Source organism: Leptinotarsa decemlineata, unplaced genomic scaffold (assembly GCF_025532065.1).
Source record: "Leptinotarsa decemlineata unplaced genomic scaffold, Ldec_3_MD MMD2_tig00027589_RagTag, whole genome shotgun sequence".
Classification (NCBI taxonomy): Eukaryota; Metazoa; Arthropoda; class Insecta; order Coleoptera; family Chrysomelidae; genus Leptinotarsa; species Leptinotarsa decemlineata.
In genome coordinates, this window is record NW_027412722.1 from 42,638 (window position 1) to 63,867 (window position 21,230).

A 21,230-nucleotide genomic window follows, 5' to 3' on the forward strand; every position below is an offset into this window, starting at 1 on the left:
TTTTAAAGCATCAAATATCACATGAAAGCTGACACTCAATTATTTCGCCATCCCACGCACGGTTTGTGATGGGTCAGTCTCCACAAGGGTCCTCAGATCCTTGTTCTGGATCACTGTAAGTCGACCACTCCGAGGTTGAAATCTTCAGAACAAACTTTCGCATTCATTAACCAAATGCCCGGTTGAAATTTCGAGATGTTTCGGCAGCGCTTTGGTTCAATTCGAATTCGTAGAGGATAAATGGCCAAAAATCGCTCAACTGAAAAGAAGCCAAAATTAAAATTTGGGAAATAATGAACAACTCAGTGTATAGAGTTAGGCTAGGTTAGGTCCGAAGTGAATGAGTCTATTGGACTCTCGACCGCAACCCGCAAGAGTTTATTGTGGCTCACCCCTATTCAGACTCGACCAAATAGACCCAGCTCCTTATCGAAGCCGATTACTTTCTTTCAGGTCAGATGGTAAGGGCACGGCTCTGCCGAACTCTAAAAACCTGATTCGGTCCTCAGCGGGGCAGGCACAACAATGTTCTCTGCTGTTTCATATTTTTCCAAACAGAGGCGACACACCGTCTTCCGACAGACCAAGTCTGTTCATATGATGATTCAAATGACAGTGACCTGTAAGAAGGCCTGTTAGACATCGTAGTTCATCCCTACTGTAGTCATACAACTGTTTAGTATCAAGCTTCGAAGGGTGAATAAACGCCATGGAGTGAGCCAATTCTGAAAGATTCTGCCAGAATTCCATTAATCTTCTTGTCATCCAGATATTCAATATTTGTTTGGCAAAGCCTGAAGCGATGCCAATGACAGGTTCTGATTCGATGAAGCTGCTTGCAGCACCCTCTTCTGCAAGGGAGTCAGCAGCATCATTGCCTTCCAGGCCAGTATGGCCAGGAATCTAGACCAGAGACTGTTAAGTCTTCTTATCGAGGAAATTCGTTTTTGGCAGTTTGCCACCAATTTAGATGTTGCTCGGTAGGAGCCAAGAGCATCCAACGCCATACGAAAATGTACGAGAATATTTTTATTGACTTGTGTATGAGGTTGGATTCTTCCAATCCCCCCGCATGGCGTAAATTTCCGCTTGAAATACTGTCGCATAGGTTCCTAGGCAGGTTGATATCTCTGTCCTGGGTCTGCGACTGAAAACAACCTGCACCAGAACCGGAAGGTGTTTTTGATCCATCTGTTAACCAAATACTATCTGCTCTTAATATTTCCTTCTCCCGGAGAATCCAGTCATTTCTACACGGGAACAGTACTTTATAAGGCAGTTCGTAGTTGACAGTTGGAGGCATAAGGTCAGAAGTCATTTTCAGAAAGCTGTAACTTCCAGTATTAACCAACAGTTTGTTGCACTCTGCATTAACTTTATTTTGTGTAATTAGCAATGTGCACAAGTCTACATGCAGTCCATCTAGCCTCTCTCTCCAGAAAAATGTGAGAGGAGGTGGATCTGAAAGGATATCCATGGCCGCTGACGGTGTGGTACTGATGGCTCCACTGATGGCCAAACAAGACTGTCTCTGTAAGCCATAGAGCTTCACCTGGGCCGTTTCTGTGAAGCCTTCGGCCACATGAATAGAGTACAAAATTGTTTATCGATCAGTATATATCACGACACAGTAGAATTAATATTTATTGAGATATGGAACTACAAACACATGTGACACTTGAACGGAAAAAACTTATGGAACAACACATAGTTCCGGTTATCATCAATTGCCTCATGATAACGATCAAAAATGACATAAAAACCTAGTAAACTTAACAGAAAAACTCAGTAAACTCTGCAACCAACAATATCAAAACACGACTTGCTTCTGATTATCAAATTCAATTCATTCGTCCTCTTCGGTTGTAGTTTCATTCATAGTAGGTCAATGTTTCTAATGTTCTTTTCTCTCTTATTCAACAAATATTATAGATGGAAATTATAGATGAGGAACTGTGATTCTTTCAACACAAAAATGTACATCTACCCTTAGAGAAGACAAAACTGTACTCAACTCATAATCTAAAAGATTCTGGTTCTTACAAATCAGTAGAAAGTTGTCCTGAAAATCTTGAGAAGAACATTGGATTAGATAATTTAGGAAACATTTGCTACATGAATAGCATTTCAGAAGTGTTGTTCATGACGAAAAATTTCATGAACTAGGTTTTAATGATGAACAATGCTTCAAGTTCTCCCTGATCCGGAGGGTAGCAACCTGTAAGGGTCCCTTGTCCGGAAATATAGACAGAAGATGTCTCAATCGACAGCTCTGATAGGGAAATAAGCTTCCCTACCTTCCACTGCTTCAGGTTCTCCCTGATCCGGAGGGTAGCAACCTGTAAGGGTCCCTTGTCCGGGAATATAGACAGAAGATGTCTTAATGGACAGCTCTGATAGGGAAATAAACTTCCCTACCTTCCACTGCTTCAAGTTCTCCCTGATCCGGAGGGTAGCAACCTGTAAGGGTCCCTGTCCGGGAATATAGACAGAAGATATCTTAATGGACAGCTCTGTTAGGGAAATAAGCTTCCCCACCTTCCACTGCTTCAAGTTCTTTCTGATCCGGAGGGTAGCAACCTGTAAGGGTCCCTTGTCCGGGAATATAGACGGAAGATATCTTAATGGTCCACTCTGATAGGGAAATAAGCTTTCCTTCCTTCCATTGCTTCAAGTTCTCCCTGATCCGGAGGGTAGCAACCTGTAAGGGTCCCTTATCCGGGAATATAGACAGAAGATGTCTCAATAGACAGCTCTGATAGGGAAATAGGCTTCCCTAATTTCCACTGCTTCAAGTTCTCCCTGATCCGGAGGGTAGCAACCTGTAAGGGTCCCTTGTCCGGGAATATATACAGAAGATGTCTTAATGGACAGCTTTGATAGGGAAATAAGCTTCCCTACCTTCCACCGCTTCAAGTTCTCCCTGATCCGGAGGGTAACAACCTGTAAGGGTCCCTTGTCCGGGAATATAGACAGAAGATGTCTTAATGTACAGCTCTGATAGGAAATAAGCTTCCCTACCTTCCACTGCTTCAGGTTCTCCCTGATCCAGAGGGTAGCAACCTGTAAGGGTCCCTTGTCCGGGAATATAGACAGGAGATATCTCAATGGACAGCTCTGATAGGGAAATAAGCTTCCCTACCTTCCACTGCTCCAAGTCTTCCTGATCCGGAGGGTAGCAACCTGTAAGGGTCCCTTGTCCGGGAATATAGACACAATATGTCTTAATGGACAGCTCTGATAGGGAAATAAGCTTCCCTACCTTCCACTGCTTCAGGTTCTTCCTGATCCGAGTGTAGCAACCTGTAAGGGACCCTTGTCCGGGAATATAGACAGAAGATGTCTTAATGGACAGCTCTGATAGGGAAATAAGCTTCCCTACCTTCCACTGCTCCAGGTTCTTTCTGATCCGGAGGGTAACAACCTGTAAGGGTCCCTTGTCCGAAAATATAGACAGAAGATGTCTAAATGGAGAGCTCTGATAGGGAAATAAGCTTCCCTACCTTCCACTGCTTCAAGTTCTCCCTGATCCGGAGGATAGCAACCTGTAATGGTCCCTTGTCCGGGAATCTAGACAGAAGATGTCCTAATGGACAGCTCTGATAGGGAAATAAGCTTTCCTACCTTTCACTGCTTCAGGTTCTCCCTGATCCGGAGGGTAGCAATCTGTAATGGTCCCTTGTCCGGGAATATAGACAGAAGATGTAAGGTATCATCTGACCATAGTGTGATACGTTCACTAACAGTCTCATAGTGTAACACTACCTTCATAACGAGGCAAAATATCATCGTAGCGCAGAAGGAGGAGCCAGTCTTGACAACTGTAGAGAATGAATTGACGAAGGAGTGAGGCCGGAATGGCAAGAGATTTCCAAGCACAGCCAGCAGGAAAAAAGTTACTGACTCCAATGAGACTCCATGTGCATTCGAGATGACCTACTCACTCACGAATAACAAGTAATCCTTCCGAAGACGTGTATCCCGAATATCCTTGAACAGCTCCACGATGGTCGCACTGGAGGGCATTTTGGAGTAAATAGAACTCTAACGAGAGTACGTGGGAGGTACTATCGGGTCAATTGCCGTCAATACGTGAAATAGTGGTGTGAGTGCTGTGACCTGTGCTCTCTAAGAAAGGGTCCAAAGAAAAGGCAAAGAGAAAAGTTGAAGCAGTACCTATGTGGGAGCCATTTCGAGAGTATCGCCGTTGAAATTCTGGGACCACTTCCTATGGCCACATCCGGTAACAAGTACCTTATGGTTGTGATGGACTACTATCACAACCAAATGGCCAGAAGTAGTTGCCATACCCAACCAAGAGGCTAAAACGGTGGCAGAAGCCCTGTTGCAGAACGTAATTGCCACACACAGAGTACCCCAAGAACTACACTCGGATCAGGGCCGCAACTTCGAATCGGATTCATGGAGAGAAATGATGACTCTGTTGAGAATAAATAAGTCAGTCAGTTCCTTCCAATAAATAATAAAAATTCGATTAGGAGCTCATTTCGGATTTTAGTATAACTTTCAGTTCTGAACAATTCATCCGAAAAATATTTTGTTTTAGATTATTTTATTCCTGAAAGAATCCAATATTTTTGGCCTATGTATTATGTTGTTCGACTATCAATAATAATAATAATAATACTTCTATTGCAAAACGATCAACACAAGATACAGTGCAAACGTCAGGGTCAGGTAAAAAAACAAGTTGAAATGTATTCACAAAATCTATGAATCGTGGGAGAATGAGAATATTAAGATATTGAGGTACAGTACAAAATCTTAAAAATATAAAAACAGTACTGGAATACAAAGACCGCAGACTAATTCCAACATAGATACATGTTCATTGCATCACACAATTGAAAAAGTATCTGAGACTAATTTTAGCACATATACATTTTAATTAAATCCAACAACTAAAAGAATAATAGCATTTCTGCTTCAAGTAGCTTATGACAGAACTTCTGTCATTACAAATGCATCTTATACAATTATCGGTATGTAGTATTCAAATTTCGATTGTGCAGTTCATGAAAAAGAAATCCCCATTTGTTGCAGACTCAATGAATCACACCGTATAATGGTGAATGTAATGAAAATAGTACTCATATTCTCGTAAAGAAACAGAAAAGAGCGTCTATGTCATTGGAAGTTATTTTTGTGATAATAAACAAACTATCCAAAAAAATCCAGCCAGAACCAATAGATATCTGGGTGAGTCATGTTAATAACTGAGCCACCCAAGGCACATCATGGCTAATTACAGTTCCGTCTGTCATGTAAAGATCAGAAACAATACACCCTAAACCAGATATCTGTTCGAAGATTCGAACCAATGAACTTCGTAATATTTATATTTATTCGGACAGCTTCAAGTTTGATAGTCCTGGACCTGTGTCTGAGACCGTCGCCATATCCGTCCAAATCGTGTAATGTTAACGTGAAACACTTATTATGCAGTAGCAATACTTTACTCTGGCATTGGAGGGCCAGCTTAATAGAAGCCCCAGCAACACTTAATATCTGGCGTCGGTAGTGGCACTCCTGCATTATTAAATACTATATCAAGCGGCCGGTCTGCCGAGAATTACTCGGCAGATTGCGCCTCACCCGAAGGACTGAAGAATACGTAATTCAATTTATACATGTTATTCAGAACGACATTGGACACTATGACAGGGTTGAAAACATCCATATTTTCCTCTAAATCTCAGGATTTCGGAATGCAAACGATCCCAAAGTTTCCATGGGAATTAGGACAAAGCGTAGTTTCTTTCAGTTGAATTCGTTTTCGACCTACTTTTATGAAATAAAAACGAACAGTTTTATTAGCAGAATAGAAGTATTTGTTTCTAAAGAATTTTTCTTTCGTGTAATTCAATGTTTATATGAAAGTAGCTATTTCAGGAGGGCTTTTTCTTACAGTCTGTGTCTGAAAGTTACCTCTTTGCATGATCTACACATCTATGTATAGAGTTATCACTTTTGAAATGATTACTTCCTTCCTTCCTTTAGAAGATTCCACATTTTCTTTTGTATGATGGAGTAATAGAAAGCCAAAAACTTTCTTTTCCAAAAATTAATTACTCCTAAAAATATAATCCTTCAAATATAAACAGAATGGCTAGTTCTACAAAGTGGATATTGCCAAAGGAACATAAACTCTAAAGATACAAGATTTTCCTGATCCAAAAATAGAATCTCCATTGTAGAACTACCAAATGTGAAACCATAGTAGAAGACCAAGTTATTAAATACTGAACGAAATCCATTCTTTGTGGAGGAAACCAGAGTTTTCATCGACCATTTTTTGGGTCACAACGATACATCATATTTCAGAATTATCTGATTATATAAAACGAATTTGTCTTAGAACTTTTTACAAAACAACAAATACACTGAAATCTATACTCACTCACTAAAAACAAACAGAAAAAGGAACAAAAATTGCATTTAATAGATACCTTACTCTTGTGATAAAAGTTATATTGGTGAATCTTCAAGACCATGAAAAATGCGTGACACTACACAATTAACAGGATCAAAACTTCAAAAATACATTTTGAAATCAGACGGTAAAACACCGAACCACAGTCTAATTGACGTATCCTCGAAGAATCAATGTCCATTCTCATATCTGAAAGAGCTGAACGCTGCCTTTTTGAAAAATGAGGTGAATTTTCATTTTTCCCAAGAAATATCCATATATTCATCAATTTTCAGCGATTCACTTTTTATCTTCTCAATCGTCACAAAAGACCGTTCTTTCATAAGTCTCTTCAATATTCAAAACAACAAAAAGTCGCGGGTGCCAAATCATCTGGTGACTGGTCCAAATCTGTTCATTCCAGGTGAGAAAAGTTGTGTATAATTACACTATTTTCAGAAATTTGATTTATCCATTTTACCTGACCTTTCCAGGTAGAATAACTCATTAGTTATAGTTATAGTGAATATCATACAATAAACTGTATTAATCAGTTTTAATATGAATTTTCATCAAATATCGGCCAGTTTCATTCAATTTCAGAATAAATAGAGTGAATATCAATGAACACACATGTCATAATATTGAACTAATTCCGAAATGTTCATTCACCTTTAGATCTTAGGCTGTTTGAATTTGGAAACTAATTCCGAAATGTTCATTTACGTTCAGATCTTCGGCTGTTTTTGGAAACTTAGATTATCCCTCTAACTATCGTCCAATATCACTTATCCCGACCCTAGCAAAAATAATTGAAAAATCAGTGAAAAAAAGCTCAATGAATTCCTTATTGCTCATAAAATCATCAAAAAAAATCAATTCGGATTTCAGGCTAAAAAAGACACCCAAGATGCAATTTTTTTCTTCCTGTATGGGTATATTCCGATATAAACGCCGGAGATGCAGCTGCAGCAGTATTTTGTGACCTAAAAAAGGCTTTCGAGTGTGTAGACCACAAAATACTTTTGCGGAAACTACATTACTACGGCTGTGAGGGAGTTACTTTGGATTGGTTCGAATCCTACCTAACTAGGCGCAGTCAAGTCGTAAAAAGTGATATAACTTCAAAATATATCAATATAGATTATGGAGTGCCACAAGGATCGGTTTTGGGACCCACTCTTTTTCTTGCATATATCAATGATTCACTGTGTATAAACACTTCTGGAAAAATTACCTTATTTGCAGACGACACCACCATTTTATGGCATAGTAAAACTATTGAAGATCTGAATAATAAGATAATCAGAGATATTAATGTAATCAAGTCTTGGTGCGACTCGAATTTTCTCTCTTTCAATATAAAAAAAACAAATATAATAACTTTCAAATGTTCTTTAGAAGATATGTCTCTAGAAAATGAGAAGATTGAAAATGAAGATTGCACAAAAATTTTTGACAATAAATTGAAGTTTGAAGCACACGTCAACCAATTGAAGAATAAAATCTCCTCAGGGTGCTATGTAATGAGAATAATTTCAAGGGAACTTGGTACTGCCACGGCTATGAACGCATATTATGCATTAATGGAATCTCAACTGAGATATGCCATTCCTTTCTGGGGGGTATGTACCTCTAGTCTGCTAGATTCAGTACTTAAACTGCAAGAGAGAGCCATTAGATATGTGTTCAAACTAGGACCGCGCAATTCATGTAGGCAGTTATATCCAGAAAAAATATATTGACAGTTGTGGCTCTCTTTGTAATGGAAACTGCGTGTCTTATACACAAACATAGGTCAAAATTGGAATATATTTCTTCGTGTCATAGCACTCGCCTAAAATCTAAAATAATTTTAAATTACCATTGCCTTCTTCATCCCTAGTAAAGGACTCCATTTTCTTTAACGGTGTTGAAATGTATAATCACTTACCGTCTCATTTTAGAAATAACCACGATAGTATTGACAGCTTTAGAAAATACATAAAAAACTTCTCGCGAGCAGACCCACTAGAGTTTGCGAAAATTTTACAATGACAACTTCCAGTAAAATTGTGAACTGTCATCTGTAATTTATTGCGGGTACTGTATAGTATACTCGAACAGATAAAATGTTCAAATAACGTTTTATAATTGATACTTTATTTATTTATTGACAATTATTCTATTGAATAAAATGTATAAATGATATATGTATATGTTTATATACTGCTTGTTTATACAGCGTGACTCACGGTCGATGGTAGGTTAGACGTTTCTGGGAAACGCAAAGCATGATTTTTCTGAAAATTTTACCTCTCACATTTCCTTACCTGTTCTATCGATCTAAAATATTTTCAGCATTGCGGCGTTGCCACTTCCATAAAAAAGTCCTAGCAACTTCATTTTTTAAATGGAACACCCCGTATAATTAATACATTTTTGGAATCGCTCTAGTATTTTAATACTTTTTTGTTGATAATGTTCTATACCTATCTCTATCTGTTTTCGAGATGAAAAATAAATTGTGCTAAATATGGTCCAAAACATATCCTTAATTGAAATTAAGTACGTCAGTACTCTCAATTCATGAAGAGTTGATATTTTGATGATAGTTTGAAGAAACTCAAAATATTCAAATAACACCAAGAAATCGACTCTATATCATACAGGGCGTGCTAAAATTATTATTATTTTCATTGTGCATAAAAGTAGTCAAAAGTTCATTTTCTCAAAAGAAACCCCCTGTATATTACTCAGTAATTCGAAAGATGGTGAAAAATGCTTCAAGATAATATATCATAACCCTATACCTAAATCGTCAAGTTTTCTCAATATAGTCGCTTCTTCTAGAAACATTTTTTTTTAGAATTTGGATTTAGGTAGCAGTGGAATTATCAAGCTTATAGCAGTTCGGTTACTTTTATAAGTAATTTACCAAGAGTTATCGACGGTGTTTCGAATCATCGAAATGAATGCAAATATCGATTATTCAAACGAAGTTCTTATGAAATTATTCATTATACACATGAACAAAGTGATCAAATCATTGTCAGAACGTGTAAAAAATTCAACCAAATGTATCCTGAATTAACCACCAATGAACGAGAGGAAGTTTGTAAGGTTACAAAATAATTTCCTTAACTATCGCTCAAAGTTTCCAGGGAACAACTGTACCAAAAATCAGTCATTTCTAGGTAAAAATTAAGATTTTGTGGGCTAAAACAATAACAGAATAGGATGATTCAAAATAACAAAATTGTAAACAAAATATCACATTTTCACAATAAATGCTGAAAATGTTGTCCATTACATTCTAAACACTTTAAAATGTTTTTTGTACGCGACTCGTGGTTGCTTTTTCAATTTCCTGGGGATCAAGATCTTCAATACTCCGCATTATTCGCCGTCGCCATTCTTCTTTGGTTGGCACTGGAGTACTGTATAGCCTTTCTTTTGAAACACCCCATAAAAAAATGTCAAGTGGCGTGAGATCGGGTGATCTCGGTGGCCAATCCCACGGCCCTAAACGCCTAAACCAACGATCGTCGAAGAGTTCGTCAAGTTTCCTGGAAACTTCCTGGGTGGAATGAGCTGGCGCTCCGTCCAGTTGAAACCACGAATTCCTGTATTCCTCTAAAGGCAAATTTTCAATAAAATCGGAGATATCTCTCTGCATTCAGTTGTCTTCATAAATGAAAAAGCTAATTTTATTGTTCTTCAGAATAGAGAAAACATTCAGGTCAAATTTTTCTTGAAAACCCATTTCTTTTGTAACACGAGGATTATGATTAGCCCAAAAATGTATATTCCTTCTATTGAAAATACCATCCCACGTAAATTTTCATTGGTCGCTCCAAATTATTTTTGACAAAAATTTCCGATCTTCCTGTGTATGAATCAAAAGGGATTCACAAAAATGCATTCTACGTTCAAAGTCTTCTGCTTTCAGAGCTTGAACTTTGGTAAATTTATACGGATGCATTCCGTGATTTTTCAAAATTTGTTGTACTGAAGCATGTGATACACGTAAATCTTTTTCTGCACTGCGAATGGAAGCTTCTGGATATGCATAAAAATATGCCAAAACGTTAACAGTATTGTCCTCATTTGAAGTAACAGGTTTCGCTTTTAATATGGAGCCATAGTTGAGGAAATTATTTTGTAATCTTACAAACTTCCTCTCGTTCTTTGATGTTAATGCAGGATACATTTGGTTGAATTTTCTACAAGTTCTGGCAATGATTTGATCACACTGTCCGTGTATAATAAATAATTTCATAAGAACTTCGTTTGAATAATCAATATTTGCATTCATTTTGGAAAATGATTCGAAACACCGTCGATAACTCTCTGTAAATTACTTATAAAAGTAATCGAACTGCTCTATAAGCTTGATAATTCCACTGCTACCTAAATCCAAATTCTAAAAAAAATAATGTTTCTAGAAGAAGCGACTTTATTGAGAAAACTTGACGATTTAGGTATAGGGACATGATATATCATCTTGAAGCATTTTTCACCGTCTTCCAATTTAACGAGTAATATACAGGGGGTTTCGTTTGAAAAAATGAACTTTTGACTACTTTTAGGCACAATGGAAATAATAGTGATTTTAGCACGCCCTGTATGATATGGAGTCGATTTCTTGGTGTTATTTGAATATTTAGAGTTTGTCCAAACTATCATCAAAATATCAACTTTTCATGAATTGAGAGTACTGAAGTACTTAATTTCAATTAAGGCTATGTTTTGGACCATATTTAGCAGAATTTATTTTTTATCTCGAAAATAGATAGAGATAGGTATAGGACATTATTAACAAAAAAGTATTAAAATACCAGATCGATTCCAAAAATGTATTAATATACGGGGTGTTTCATTTAAAAAAATAAAGTTGCTAGGACTTTTTGATGGAAGTGGCAACGCCGCAATGCTGAAAATATTTTAGATCGATAGAACAGGTGAGGAAATGTGAGAGGTGATTTTCAGAAAAATCATGCTTTGCGTTTTCCAGAAACGTCTAACCTACCATCGACCGTGAGTCACGCTGTATAACAATTTTATTTTTATTTTATTTATATTTTACATAATTGTGTGTATTTTGCCTAAATTTTATTTCTGTACGTGTATATTCTACTTTGTCAACAAAACAAGAGTTTTTTCGGCAATAAAGTATATTTTGATTGATTAATTGATTGTTACTGTTTAAAATATGTTTTTCGTCAACCAGCTATCATTCTCCTACAAACGACTCTCTCAGAAGTTGACACTTGTGCTAGCTATGGATTAACGAGTCCCAACCTTTCAACGTGCGATTTCCAGCACGGTTGTTCAATATATTCATATTTTCAAATCAGATATTCATAATTGATTTCTCAAAGCCTCTCGCCATAAGATTACCGTGGATCTTGTCGCACACAAAATGACAATTTCGTCTATTAGAATTTGAATACCAAATATATACGCCTCCATTCGGGATCCCGTTGCCAGATTTATTTACATGAAGTATCAGGAAGCCATGTTTAAGCAGCTGCAACCGATAATCTGTTTATACGATTCTCCCAAATCCTGATAGGAGTTTCCGCCGGGTTTGCACATCAAATGATGTTTTATCTGGAATACAGACTGAATACATTTGATATTCGGAACTAGGGGAGCAGACAATATGTTTTCTGTGAAATGCAGGATAGTGGCAAGTCTGCATGAATTATGAGATTTGTGTATTTCTGGGGCAACTGTAATAATAATGTAATATTCAACACATTTCATTCATGTTTTATTAGTTCCCTTGCCATATAATCTTTCATTATATTTCATGGAATGTAAAAGGGGTGCCGTCGTGAAATAATGAAATGAGGGTTTCACTTTAAAATGTTGATGAACACCAGTTTAATTAAATTTGGGTTATTTCAGTAGATCAGTCAATGATCATCATCATATGCTGATATATTTCTTCTGCTAGATGGTGCTGAGTTGTTCAGCGACATAATCCGGTCAATCTATACATTGGAAGGTACATAAATTTACAACAAGCTGCAAACACGTGTAATTGTTCAAAACATAGTCAAAAATAAGATTTTAAAATTGCGAATGATTGCGATGCCTGGAAAAAAAATGTATTAGAGGTCAAAGGTTAAAAATCTCGAAAAATAAATGTTTTTTTCGCGATTTTCAGGAAAACGGTAAGTTTTATCATAAAATAACTCCGGATAAAAAATTGTAGCTTATAAAATTCTCTACAAAAATGTTTCAATACTTTTTTTTCTTAGAGCCACCGTTTCTGAGATACGACGAGTCAAAAAGTTGTAAAAGTTGTAATTGCCATTATATGCACACGTTTCCACGCCACCTATGAGGTAGTGTACTTAGCGCGTTTTTTTAACGTGGTTTTCCCAGTAGGCATATTCCACATGTCTGTTGTGATTCTGTCAAATTAAAAACTTGCATATTAAAATATATTAGGAAGGGTTGGAAATTAAAAAAGCGATTGAAATTTAAAAAATATAAAAATGTATTCATCTGAGTCATAACCTTCAAATACTTCTTCTTTTCGTTCTTCTTCTTGGTCTTCTCCTTCTTCTCGATCTTCTTCTTCTTGATGCTCATCCTGGGTGTAGGTAAACTGCGTCAAAAGTGATGTATCGCATGTTTCCTCGTTGGTATCAAATGAATCCTATTGGTGATTCAGCATTAGAAGATGACTGGCCTTGACAATGTGTACATGCCAGAGAACACAACAGTCCAATTTTTTCACAACCACATTTAGCGCTGCATCCCTTTTTACAGTTGCAAAAAATTGTGTTCAGTAGTTTTTCCGGCGCAGGTGGGAGTAAAGTCTGAATAGGTTCTAATGCGTTGTCGACCAACTTCCAACCCCAGTCTTTTGGGTCTAGCTGATAACCAAGCCACACTTGAACTTGGTAATATACCCGGAAAAGATGTTGATGAGCAGCAACTGAGGTTGGAGGAAGACAAGCTAATTGCACCTGTTTCTTATTTTTAGTGTTTTTTACGAAACATGAATATCGATACTTATCTAAGCAGATGGTTTTTTCGGAGTTTTGTACTTAGGAAGAAGAAACTGAATCCTGTTGGTGATAATTTGGTGATAATTTTTTGTTGAGTCGAATCACTTTTTCTGAAAACATATTGAACATGTACTAAATCTTGTTTTTCAAACATTTAAAAGACTGTTGCTCTACCTCTCCCGTAAAATGCAGACGTCGTATCACAACCAGTTATTGCGTGTAAAAATAGTACATGATTTTGACTCTTTGCAAAAGTAGATAAACTTTTTGACGAATATATTTCGGTTTGACTTTGAGCTTTTCTTGGCTTCAGAAAGAAAATAGTTTTTTCAGGTGGAGTTCGAGCAGTAAGAAGTACGAATAAGTCTACATCTTCACCAACAACAATAGTTGTATTTGTCAAATTAAATTGCTCCATAGCTGTTTCAATAATCGGTACGTCGGCATCGTTATTAGCCTGTTTAACCAATATATTTTCGCCAATAAACTTATCCTTCAACATTGAAATGAACCGATATTATCGATTACAACTTTTACAACTATTTGTCTCGTCGTATCTCAGAAACGGTGGCTGTAATAAAAAAAAGTACTGATACATTTTTTGTAGAGAATTTTATGATCTACAATTTTTATTTGCAATTATTTTATGATTGAACACACCGTTTTCCTGAAAATCGCAAAAAACAATTTTTTCGAGATTTTTGACCTTTGACTTCGAATAATTTTTTTCCAAGCATCGCAATCATTCGGAATTTCAAAATCTTATTTAAACTGTTTTCAACAATTTACACGCATTTGCAGCTTGTTGTAAATTTATTTACCTTCACTCTTATTTTTTAGTCTAATTTGACCGGATAAACATACGTTTTGAGAAAAATTCATCTAGTATTATTTACGGTTGTATATGGATCAATATACAGTGCATTCCATTTGAAACGAGCCACCCTGAATAAATTTTAGTACAATGATTTGCAGGAAAAATAAAAAAACGTCAACCATATGTTTTTTAATGGATCACCCTGTATTGTTTCGCATTATCAGATACTCCATGATGAGGAAAGTTCAACAAAGTATAAAACATATGGTCTGAAGCTTATGGTTCGGGAGCTACAAATAATTTGAGTTGAAAACGAACCAAACTGAATAACTTTTGGACCAATAATTTTCAGGAAAAATAAAAAAAACACCTCTACAAAAGTATACGGAAGACACATTTTGCCATATTCACATTTGATCTAACTTTCCCTATCACACCCCCACAGCATATCACCATTTTTTAAATGGATCAATTTTTTTGCATTATCGTATGTTCCATGATGAACAGATTGGAACAAAGTAGAATATATAGTTTGGAAGCTAAAAATTATTTGGGTTGAAAACGAGCCACCTTGAATGAACTTCTGTACAATCTATTACCTAGGTTTTATAGGTGTTTTTGTGAAGTATACTTCAAAAAAGTCTAATTTTGCCTAGTTGAGTTTGAATTTGATATTGATATGATATATTGTATTTGTCTCATTCTACAATAACGATTACCTACCGGGTGAAATAACATTTGGTGTTTCTGTGAATTCTTGAAAAGCAATGGTTTATACTCTTCGAGAATGGATTGAAATAGTGAGTTTGTTCTTCCGGAATGGAAATAGTGCTAGAGCTGCTGCCCGTATGTTCAATGATAATCATCCAGGAAGAAATGTACAACACAAATACGTTTCGGAATTATTGAACAAATTTAGGAAAACTCTATCTGTTAACAATAAAAAAGATAACCGTTCAGGAGTTGTCAACGATGAAGCTATTTGTACTGTAGTTTCAGGGCACGTGGACTAATGGAAAATTGGCAATTGCTTACTGAGTTATCTTGAGAATCAGGAAATAGTCATACAAATGTTTTCAGGATCCTTCAGGAGTACAAATTTCATCCATATAAGATTAGACTAGTTCATGAATTGAACGAAGATGATTTCGATAGACGTATCGGGTTTTGTGAAAGGCTCACTGAACGGATCAACTTGCATCAGAATTTCTTGTATAAAATTTGTTTTTCGGATGAATGTACGTTTAGTTTGAATGGAAAGGTGAATCGGCAACATTGTCGATATTGAAGTGATGGGAATCCTCATTTATACCTTCCAGTTCATACCCAACGACCTTAAAAACTGAATGTTTGGGAAGGAATTTTAGGTGACCACGTCATAGGACCTTTTTATCGATGATAATTTGACAAGTGATACATATTTGGATATGTTGGAGAATCGAATAATACCGTGCATCAATAGGGCAATTGAGAAGGAAATAAATTTATTAGAAAACGAAATAGATTTTCATCAGGATGGTGCACCTCCTCAGTATGCAGCTCCAGTGCGACAATTTTTGGATGATCATTTTCCTGCTGGATTGGCAGAAAAACTCCTACACAATGGCCACCAAGGTCTCCGGATCTCACTCTTGTAGATTTCATCCTATGGGGTCATTTGAATTCTAAAGTGTATGAAAGGCATTGCAGAGAAATAACTCCCAAGATTCTCAACCATATGAGGGTGGCAAATGGAAGCTCGTTTGTACCATTATATGAAAGTTGGTGGAAACGTTTTTGAACATTTACTATAGAAAATTTGTTTCTTCTCATTCATCAGATTTTGCTCAATGAATTAATAAAAAATCTCTTTTTCTGATTTATGGCTTCCATATTTGTCTCTAGATCGAATATTTCAAAATGTGGCCTCCTATATAATTAACCTGTTTTTTTCCTGCAAATCATTATCTCAGAAGTTATTCAGGGTGGCTGGCATCTGATAATGCGAAACAATATAGGGTGATCCATTTAAAAAAAAATGGTGACATGCTCTGAGGTACGAAGGCAAGAAGTACAATCTCTGTATAGTTCTTATTTTTTACATCATTCCCCTTGCACTACCTCACGAATTCTTCGTACACTTTGTCGTATACTTTCTTGTATTTACATAGCAAGAAGCTCATTTCGCATCCTCAGCTGCTTTACTTATTTCTGGTGAAGTACAATTCACACTTCCTTCGTCGCTTAATCCATTTCAAAATCACTAATAAATTATCTGTTATCACAAAAATTGACAGCAAATGTAGCTACTAGCCTATAAAATCTCATTTCAAAACATTGACTAAGTTGCCATGGTAACATTCATTCCATCACATCTTGATTTATTATGTTTCCGCAGCCTCACGGCAGCCTTGATGTATTTCTATCGTGTTCTAGATATATCTGTATCTAGATGACATCAAATATACTGGTCGTGCAGAAAATGTATGTATGTCGAGCGTAATTTATGAACCTAGGCCTCCATAGCCGATGTTCTGGAATCCAAATGGAATGAAGAGACAAGTGTGCTGTCGCCAGCAAAGCAGTATATTGGATGCATGTTTTTTCCAATGAAATTATTGATATACAATAAAAAGGGGTTGTAAATAATTTAGATCCCTGGGGAACACCAGCGTTGGTGGTGAAAGTATTCGAGAGATATCCATCGACGGCCACTTGCAGAGGACGCTCTTTCAGAAGCTGAAGACCCATACACATCGAAGCCTGCAACCCTTATGCCACACACAGTCAAAAGCCGTAGAAATATTAAGCGCAACAGCTCTTGATTCTCCATGTTTCTTGATTGCATTATTCCAAATATAGGTGACATACAATAGAAGATTGCCTGTTGATTTTTATTTCCGAAAGCCTTACTGATGAACCGTTAAGATAAAAAAAAAATCAAAAAATCTTTATTTCCGTAGACCTAGGGAAGGCATGGAAAAAGTCACATAACTCAGTACAATTACAATGAGGTCACAATCATAAAACATCATAATTATATGACATATTATATAACATTTAGATCATAAAAGGGATACAAAAATTAAAATTTCAAATTCCAAATCATACTGAAATAATTCATCAAGCGAATAAAATACCTTTTCACATAATAGTTTCCGAGCTTTTTGTTTGAAGAGCTTTACACTAGTTATTTTTTTAATGGATATTGGGAGCTTGTTGTACAGTTTATTGACATGATATGAGGTCCATTAGTCGCCTTGGCTAACTTATGACTAGAAATTAAAATGTTATAGTTTTTTTCTCAAGGTGAAGCCCGAAAGAAGACATGTATCATCTGTGTTCTGAAACTTGGAGCAATTTGAGTTAACGTAGATTACGCAATTAAAAATATACATGCAAGTAACAGTTAATATATTCAACTTCGCAAATAGTGGTTTACAGGAATCGAGTGGTTTTTAAAACAAATTGTTCTGATAATGTTTTTCTGGAAAATTAATAAGTCACTAATTCTATTGCAGTTGCCAAAACAAATAATACAGTAATTGAGGGCAGAGTAAATATTTGCATAATAGTAACTTTTAAGAATTTCAATAGACACAAAATTACGCAGATTCCATATAACGAAACAATGTGTCGCTAATTTCTTCAGTATGAAATCAACATGATGATTCCAATTGAGTTGGGAATCAATAAAAACTCCTAAAAATTTTTTATAGTTTACCTGTTCAATACTTTCAATCTCAGACCTAACCAATACACTACAATCAGTTTCCTGAATTGTAAAGAGAATGTTGTTGGTTTTAAGATTATTTAGAATCAAGCCATTCTTAGAACAATAATTTGCATGTTGGATACAGCATGATTTGCTCTTACTGACAATGTTTCATATTCCGAACCACTGACAGTAAAAGATGTGTCATCAGCAAATTGTATAGAGCACTGTGGATGTTCAAGCCTTCCAAATATTTGAGGATATGGTGGTTTACGACTTTCCTCGTAATTTTGCAGAAGTTCCATTTGAAACAATTTCTCTTACAAGTAATAACATATTTAAGGAGAACTGAAATTTTAGTTCATTATCATGACATACATGAGATATTGGAAAAAACCTCTATTTTTTCCTTTGGGTGTGGAAATTCCTGATTTCCTTTTTTTGATTCTCTTTCACGCTATACAAAGAACCTACCTGCATATTTCCAGATTCTAGGTTCAGTAGCTTAGGTTGTACGTTAAAATAAGAATGTCAGTCAATCAATAGGTATCCACTTATACAATATTGAATAGCAGCAGCACAAAAAAACTGAAAGAATTGAAATGAAATACGCGTAAAGTTTGTGAGGATGGATGGAATGTAATGTATGTATTTACATTTTTCAGTTTCTCTCGCCTAAACATCTCAACGGATTCAAATGTAATTTGGTATATAGATAGATCATGACCTGGAATAACACATAGGGTAGGTTCCCACGGTAACGCAGGTAAAACAGCAGGGAACAGCTAGTATTGTATAAGTATGTACCTATTGATTGACTGACACTCTAATATTGAGGTACAGTCGAAGCTACTGTACCAAGAATCTTGAAATATGCAGGTGGGTACTTTGTATAGCCTAAATAATGAGAAAGGAAACAAGAAAAGGAATCAGGAATTTCCACCACAAAGATAGAAAAATAGGGGTTCAAATATTGTGCTCAATTTCCTTAGTTTTGAAGTTGGAAACCTGAAGTTTCGGTTGATAAAAAATATTGTAACTTGTTCAACCAAACCAAATTCTATGCGGGCGAAGCCACGGGCAACAGCTAGTAATTGTATTTTTACTTTACTGTCATCTCGCACAAAATGTCTTAACTTAGTTTGTTGTTCCACATGCATTTTTATATCATGCACAATCTCTATGAGCTTCAACGGCTTGTTTATATGCATATGTATTTCATTTTCTGGAATAAACATTATCATTATTATCATTATATGGACCAAAAAGGTACATTTGTGACTCATGATATAGGTAGTTAAAGTCTCGCGCAGTCATAATCAATAATTCCAAACAGGTGTAACAGCAGGAAGAGTAGTCAATAGGTAGTTCTACAAATAACAGTGAAAATGTGAGTTTCACAAAAATTATACTTTAATTTATTATGACAACTTTTTCGAGAATACATGATAAAAACTCGTTGCAGAAATAATGTGGAAAGTCAAAAACACCATCAGATAATGACCCGCTTCTGCCGTGTTATGATCAAACAAAAGGAACGCCGGGATTGACAAAACAAACTAGGATTATGGAAATGGAACATCTGTTGTCACATTCAAGATTTATGCCTATAATTTGGGTCGTGTCCCAACTTTACCGAGCTCTGTTCAGGTGTACCAACAGAAGTTGACAAGTCTAATTACTGAAGTGGATTTATAATCGTCTGAATCATAAAAGTCATCGCAGAAGATGGCCAAGTTGGCATTGAAAGCGAAAATGTCCGACAATGGAATCCTCTGGGGGAAATAATTAATGATCATTCATTCCAGCTGGAATGAGTGCTTGAATTTGCATTTTGTTTTATTCTATGAGTTTTTCATCTTGAGTTTTGTTTTGAAAAATTTCCAACTGAACTTTTGAACATTTCTCAAGTATTAAATTTTTGAAGAATGTTATGTGGATACAATAGAATGATAAGTAGACCCAAAACCATACACTTTCTATACACTTATATACATTTCTATACACTATACACCTTCTATTGTTTTTTATACAGGATGAGCCATCGTAAACTTGACATGGAGGTTTTGGGTACTAATCTTGCAAATCCTAAAAAACGCTCGGACAGGTCGATTTTTATTGGGAGAGGGACAGTTTTTTCTCCATTCACAGCGTCGTCACTTCAACCCTGAAGCAGAAGGGTGAACAACCCTTGGAATTGTAATAGGGAACTGGGGGCGAGTTGCACATCGTTTGGAAGATTTTTTCAATTCGGATGAACCATATTAAATTTAGAGTTGAAATTACTTACTTTATTCTCATGTTAGCATTTGCTCAAAATGGGCACCTCCAGCTTCCATGCAATAATAGAGATTATGCTGGAAACGTTCTCGAACATTGTGGAGCATTTCTGGACTGGTTTGGCGACATTCATTTGTGATTCGTTGCCGTTAATATTCGAGTGATGCAGGAGGAATACAGTAAATTCTGCTTTTCAAATTACCCCACAGAAAGAAAACAATTGGCGAAAGGTCTGGTGATCGTGGTGGCCATTCGATAATGCCCCGCCTCCCATTCCAGTGATCCTGAAAAGTCTGATCTAAATACTGCGAACAGGCAGAGCATAGTACAGAAGAGCCCCATCTTGTTGAAATATTTACAGATCCTCACGATAATTGTGGTCATTTTCAATAATATCAGTGAGAAGGGGATTAATAGTATCTTCCAGAAGCTCTAGATACATTTGTCCGGTTAAATTGCTTTCTAAAAACAATGGGCCAACAATACGGTCACCAAAAATTGCAGCCCATACATTAATTTTTGTGGGCGTTGAGTATGCACTTTATGAAAAATGTGAGGATATGAATCATCCCAATAGCGACAATTATGGCGATTAACTGTGTCATTTAGAAAAAAAAGAACATTTATCACTGAAGCAAATGTTGAAAACAAAATGTGGATTTTCCACCGCTCGTTCACTAACCAACTCGGAAAATTGCAAGCGTCGATCGAAATCATCTTCATTCAGTTTTTACGTTAATTTAATCTTGTAAGAATGCATTTTGTGGTTTTTAAAATACGCCAAATGTTATAATAGGGGAGCCAAGCGAGGATTTCGGGATTTACTGAAGCGTGGCAGATTAATATACAGGGGGATCCTTGTACCCGTTAAGTACCTCCACCAAATATGAGCCCCATATATAAGAAATTCTCAAGCGCGTCAGATTAAGGTAGGGTGAGTTAAATACCTGCCAAAAGTGTATATTCCAGTGATCTGACAATTTGAGAGTGACGTAA